The sequence below is a fragment of the Hyla sarda genome, chromosome 4 (assembly GCF_029499605.1).
Source record: "Hyla sarda isolate aHylSar1 chromosome 4, aHylSar1.hap1, whole genome shotgun sequence".
In the NCBI taxonomy this organism is placed as follows: Eukaryota; Metazoa; Chordata; class Amphibia; order Anura; family Hylidae; genus Hyla; species Hyla sarda.
This window is the reverse complement of record NC_079192.1, coordinates 298,730,628-298,737,475: the sequence shown is the minus strand read 5'-3', so window position 1 is coordinate 298,737,475 and position 6,848 is coordinate 298,730,628. Positions and strand designations below refer to the sequence as shown.

The following is a 6,848-nucleotide window of genomic DNA, read 5'->3' as shown; positions in this document are numbered from 1 at the left end:
CATGTATGCTGCTCTCCCTCTGCAGCAGTGTTTCCCAACCAGGGCACCTCCAGCTGTTGCAAAACTACAACTCCCAGCGTGCCCAGGCAGCCAACAGCTTTCCGGGCATGCTGGGAGTTGTAGTTTTGCAACAGCTGGAGGCACCCTGGTTGGGGTGGGGAGGTGACTGGCTGTTATATGAGAGGCATGTGCAGGCTTGTAGCTCACAGTACTGAACTTCCGGTGGAAGGACCAGAGCCCTTCAGCATTAGTCCTAAAAGCTGTACACTTACTATGAAAAGCATTGGAAGCTGCCTGCAGACCAGGCATAGAAGAGTGACCCCTAGTGGCCAAAAGTATAAAATGAAAAAACTGGTATAAATATTAATATTTTTTAATGAAGATATAGTACAATATCTTTTCATTAATGATTATGAACAACATATTAAAAGTTTTTGTTGATGACAGGTACTCTTTAAGTTAGTGTAGAAAACTTTATTTAGTGATAGGTACTCTTTAAACTACAAATCCCATCATTACTTGTTTGTAAGTGCGAGGTCACTTTCCTCCCTCCCGCCCTCCCACACATCAGCCACCCCACCCAGTGAAGCACACCTGTGATCTCTTCAATGCAATAGACCAGTGTGTTCTTGCCAGGGTGCCTCCAGCTGTTGCAAAAGCCGAATGATCTTCCTCTCATCCACAGGTCGCTCCATTCATTGAAGCAGGGCAGGCTCCCTCTGATAACCTGACTAGTGATGTCTCAAGCTGCACTGCAATCTGGGAAAGCCTGAGACAACACTCATTTGGTATGATGTTAAAAATAAAGCTTGGGGACAAAATCACATAAGAATTGCGAGACCACCATGAAACATAGGTACAGACACTATATTATGAACTACACGACTGCACTTGTAGTATAGTCAAATAAAATAAAAACAAAAACCCGGACCCCTTAAAAAAAAAACTTTATTTCAACAAAATCAGTATTCCTAAAATTGTCCTCTTCTGGCCCCATTAACTTTTATATTTTTCCGGATATGGGGCTGTAAGAAGGGTCGTATTGTTGCGCTGTGATTTGTAGTTTTTAATCAGTACCATTTTTGTTTCAATGGGACATTTTGATAACTTTTTATTGATTTTTTTTCTTACATATGACACAACCAAAATGCAGCATTTTTACCATTTGGTATATTTTTACATTTATGCTAGAGGGTGATTTTATTTTTTAATAGGAGAGATGCTTTTATATCATTTTAAAAACATTTTTTTAAAGTCTTTATAGGGGACTATTATATGCAATCATTAGATTGCATTCATTGTACAATGCTATGCCTATTGCATAGCATTCTGCAGTGTGATCGGCTCTCCTCTGCATCAGCGGCTCAACGGCAGGTAAAAAAAGACCCTCCTCTATGTCACAGGGGTCTGATGAACTGATTGAGCTACCCAGAATTTTCGATATAATTATTTAGACAGCATGATTGGCATTGATCACAGCCTCTAAAGCAGTGGTCTTCAACCTGCGGATCTCCAGATGTTGCAAAACTACAACTCCCAGCATGCCCGGACAGCCGTTGGCTGTCCGGGCATGCTGGGAGTTGTAGTTTTGCAACATCTGGATGTCCGCAGGTTGAAGACCACTGCTCTAAAGGGTTAATAGGGTTGCCACTCCTGTCCATAAAACTGGGGTATGGACATATCAAAATATTAATATAAAATATCACTTTTAATATAACTGTAGAATAAATGTATTAATCACTCCATCAATGTGATGATACACAAAATCTCTCTGCAAAAATCAATAAGACTAAACATCCAGATTAGAAGATGAATACCAATAAATGATAAAATAACCCAGATATCATCAACAGATGATGCACGCCTTTGTCAACCACATGACCATATAGCCAGAGAAGTATATCACAAATGAAACCTTAGAAATGGTTAATCAAAGCATTAGGTTGAATTGGCATAAAAAAATCCTTAAAGTGGTAGTCCAGTGGTGAAAAACGTATCCCCTATCCTAAGGATAGGGGATAAGTTTGAGATCGCAGGGGGTCCGACCGCTGGGGCCCCCTGCGATCTCTCTGTACGGGGGCCAGGCTCTCCGGCCAGATAGCGGGTGTCGACCACTGCACGAAGCGGCGGCTGACACGCCCCCTCAATACATCGCTATGGCAGAGCTGGAGATTGCCGAAGGCAGCACTCCAGCTCTGCCATAGAGTTGTATTGAGGGGGCGTGTCGGCCGCCGCTTCGTGCGGGGGTCGACACGCCCCCTTTGCGTGGGCTGTCCGGGCCCCGTACAGGAGATCGCCGGGGCCCCAGCGGTCAGACCCCCGTGATCTGCAACTTATTCCCTATCCTAAGGATAGGGGATAAGTTGTTCACCACTTGTTCACTACTGGACTACTCCTTTAAACTAACTGTACTTGTCCTATGGGGCACCCCTTTATTTCATGCAGTAACATTTAGCCTGAGAAAAAAAATTAGTCTTTTTTTTTTTGCCTAAAATCTGTTTTGGCTATTGCTAAATTTTACTGGATGACATAAAGGGGTGCCCAGTATATTTAAATCCATGTCAATTTTGGTAAGCCAAGATGGGTTTCATATAGGAAAACCTTTGTTCCCTTTTCAGAAATCCCCATTGAAATGCATTGAGTTGACGGTGCCACTTTTGGTGCCAGTTTTCTATATGAAATGCGGCTAAGTGTTATTGCATTACTTAGGGTGCATGCACACCACGTTTTTGCTATACAGTTCCCGTATACGGTTTCAAGTTAAAAACTGTACGGAACCGTATAGAAAACCGTATGCATTGACTTAACATTGTAAACCGTATGTCAAACGCATCATCCGGTTTAGTCCGTTTTGCGTCTTATACGGTTTTGTCGTTTTTTTTACCCGTACCCAAAACCGTAGTCTACCACGTTTTTTGGTCTGGGTGAAAAAATTTTTTTTTAACATGGGAGTCAATGGGAACTGTACAGAACTGTATGTGCTTACGATTCCATCCGGTTTTCACCATTTCACCAAATGTGAGTGAAAAGTAAAAAAACGTACACTTTTTTTCTTAAAAAACTGATGCATCTGGACATAATTTCCGTGTACGGTTTTCAACCATATATGGTTTAAAATTTGTACACACGTTTTGATACAGTTTAGTCAGGTTTTGAGGAATCCGTTTTTCATCAAAAACCTGATACGGGAACTGTATTGCAAAAATGTGGTGTGAATGCACCCTTAGAGGGGTGTCCAGTATATTAAAAACCAATGGCTATTTGGGTGAGGCAAGATGTGTTTTATATAGGAAAACATTGTTTATTTATATAGAAATCCCCTTTAAATACACTTTAGAATGTAGAAATATGTAATGAATATGAATGTTTACACGTTATACTGACATATTGGCCATAGAGTCCATAAAAATCCATTTTGAATAAGAAGCTGGTCGTACATGAAGCTAACTTCAGTATTCATTGAAACATTAGGAGTGGAGGTCACATGTTTCCTATGTACACTTGAGCTCCACTCTGCAGTCAGATCTTGTCACTCCATCCGGACACGTGATCTCCTGTACTATTCATAACTGCTATGTCACGTGGTAGTGATTACAACCAATACCTACGCTAGAGCGGAGCACCCAAGACCTGTTGGTGTGTTAGAACGAAAGACCCTCCCAGAAAGGTGGGACTAACTGCGCTGCTTCCCGTTCTGATTGGAGAATTTAGAATTCCCCGCTTTGTGATTGGCTGTGCCTTTACGTAGCTTCTTGTGAATGGCCAGCGGCCGCAGCGCCTAGTTTGAAAGTGCAGTAAGAAACAGTCGGGCAGTCACGAGCGCTGAGGTAGCTGCAGGTGAGTGCGGGCACCGGGCATGTGCCTCTGGGTATACGGGAGGGTACAGACAGGCGTACTCGGTAGACGTGGCGCTACACTGTTCTCATGTAGTTGTGTCCCCGGTTTGACGTGTGACTTTGTGCTGCCTCGGTGACTATGAGGCCGGTCTAGGCGGCTCGTGAAGTATTTTAGGGTGCTGTCACGTGACTTGCATGCATTCGCCCTGTGCTATGAATGTCTTAATATTTAGCTGCATGACTCCATATCTATGCCAGCTAGAAAGATGTATACATGGAGGAATATGAGGCACAATGTACGAGAGGTGCTGTATGGTGTGTTTCTGGGCCATGTTTACACTATGATTCCACTCCACAGTTGGTGTATGATAGAAATCTAGAGCGAATAATCTAGTTCCGGCTCCCCATGTGTTATGATACGTTTCAGGAAGACCTCAGTAGTGTTGCTCAATCAATGTGCTTCCAGCTGTTGCAAAACTACAACTCCCAGCATGCCCGGACAGCCTTTGGCTGTCAGGGCATGCTGGGAGTTGTAGTTTTGCAACAGCTGGAGGTGCACTGGTTGGGCAACACTGCCTCCGAGTCTACAACTAAGGCTAGATTCACATCACAATTTAACCATCCGGTTTTCGGACCGTAAAATCGGACGAAATCTGATAGCAAAAATCGTATACAATCGCATGTAAAAATTTCTTTGCTATCCGACTTAAAATTGTACAGATGAAAATTTCATCTGATTTCTTTCAATAAAAATCTTATCCTGTTTTTAAAATTATGTATGCCTATGGCAATAGTTTTTTTATTTTTATATATATATATATATATATATATATATATATATATATATATATATTTGAAGGGTATGTGTTTTGAAGGCTACTGCGCATGCGTACAAAAAAAAAAATCAACATATATTACCTACAAGCCCAACGCGGCTAATAATTTAATCAATAACCTACAAAATTAGCCCAAAGATATAGTCAAAAATATAATTCTTTATTACATATACAAAAATAGGTAGAAAAACACCCATAAAATAACCCACCCTTAAAAAACCCCCCAACACAAAGCTAAGCAGGATATCACCAGGATATATATAGTGATCGGTAATGCCAATTGAAATCTAGCAGTATTAAGTCTAGTCAGCACATGATTATAATGATTCAAATCAATACAATACCTAATTGTGACATGCTGACGGCTTCCCAGTGATGATCCTGCACCTTAAAAAAAAATCAGTCGATCAGACTTTGAATCTGGATGAAAAATCGTGGTCAACCACGATTTTACCTCCGATCTTAAATCGGATGCGGATCAAAACTGATGCATTTGTTGTCTATCATTAATGAATGGAAGTCAATGGATACGAGTTGGCATAAAGATTTGTAAGACTTGAGAAGTAGGATGGTTAAATCGTGATGTGAGTGCAGCCTAAGCCTGCATTCACATCACGATTTCTCCATCCGACCTGAGTACACGATTTTTATAACTTAAAATCGTGTATAAAGTCGGATCCATTGACCTCCATTTAAAAAAATCGGATCCATTACACAACACCGATTTGAGACCCGAACAAAAATCGTGTGAAATCGGATGCGGATCAAATTGGATGTGTGTAATGGATCCGATTTTTATAAATGGAGGTCAATGGATCAGACTTTATACACTATTTCATACGTTTTTTATAACTTAAAATCGTGTACTCTGGTCGGATGGAGAAATCGTGATGTGAATGCAGCCTTAGAAAGCAGAACTGCCTTTTCAAGAGTAAACATGTCAAGTCTTACTGAAGAATTGCGCTTCTCTACTGCAGGGATACATGTTAGGGTGGAGTCACTTGTTGCGGAGTCCACACCCCATGTAGGTGAATGGGGGTTCTAACAGATTTGAGTCATGTTGTGCTGCTGTGGATTCACAGCGTGATCTGTTGGGGTGTTGAAATGCAGCAGATTGTCACTGTGGATTTCATTCATTGCAATGAGTGACCTCCATACTGTTATCCACATGTAACACAGCCGGACTTCATCCCTGTTCTACTGTGGAATTTGATAGCAATGTGTGAAGGTCACTTTTGTGGTACGTTCACATGTACAGTATCCTGTGCAGGATTGGCTGCTGCAGATTTCAATGTAAACTAAATGACTGAGCTTCTAATCTGCAGTTACATATCCTGTGCATCAAATCTGCGCAGGATCCTGTACATGTGAATAGACCATTAAGAGGGATTTCCGTCTGACACTTGTGGCATTTCCACAGGATATGCTATAAATGTCTGATAGATCTGGGACCCGCATCCATCTTTAGAACTAGGGATGCCCCAATAGTTCGTCTTTTTTTTAAGACCCAATACTGATTCCTTTGTTTTAAAGTGGCGGTTGCACAATACAGATAAATAAAATGACATAGTTCTAAGTCAATGGTATTACCTGTAAAGTATCCTGTAAGAAGAGTCCATCATCCATGACACCATCACACTGTTTGTGTGCATATAATTTAAAGGTCTATTCACACTGACCGTGTCCTGCACATATTTGATGTGCAGCATTTCAAGCTATTTAGTTCACACTGTACTCTGCAGCTTCAAATCCTGCGCATCACATCTGTGCAGGATACGGTGTGTGTGTCTGGGTGAGAATACACATTTAATATGTACAGTCATGGCCGTAAATGTTGGCACCCCTGAAATTTTCTGAGGAAAATGAAGTATTTCTCACAGAAAAGCATTGCAGTAAGGCTAGAATTCCACAGAGATTTTTGCCCTGTGATTTATTTTTTATTTTTTTCTTAAAAAACGCAAGACAAACTGCCAGTTTTTCCTTGCGTTTTTATGTTTTTTTTTCTGGCGTTGTTACCTTTGTGTGGAATTTGCCGTTTTTGGCCCCTTTGGCGTGTTTTTTTTTTTTTTTTTTTTTTTTTTTTTTTTTTACAAAATAGTTGGGTACCAAAAAATAAATAAAATAGGATGCAGTAGAGATGTAAAAATGTATTTAACTAAATGTTTTTATTTTTTTA

General features: G+C 40.8%; 1 protein-coding gene across 4 annotated transcripts in view; it reads left to right on the top strand.

Annotated features, from left to right (window-relative positions):
- Positions 1–3,534: 3,534 nt before the first annotated feature.
- The window catches only part of KIF20A (kinesin family member 20A), a 50,498-nt gene continuing 47,184 nt past the window's right edge, over positions 3,535–6,848 (top strand). Inside the window, exon 1 of one of the 4 annotated variants that reach the window (XM_056574679.1) lies at positions 3,535–3,667. The gene's annotated coding sequence lies outside the window, so the exon portion shown is untranslated. Of the gene's footprint in view, positions 3,838–3,870; positions 3,900–6,848 lie in introns of those variants that run through there. The other 3 variants (XM_056574680.1, XM_056574678.1, XM_056574682.1) reach the window with 3 other exon arrangements.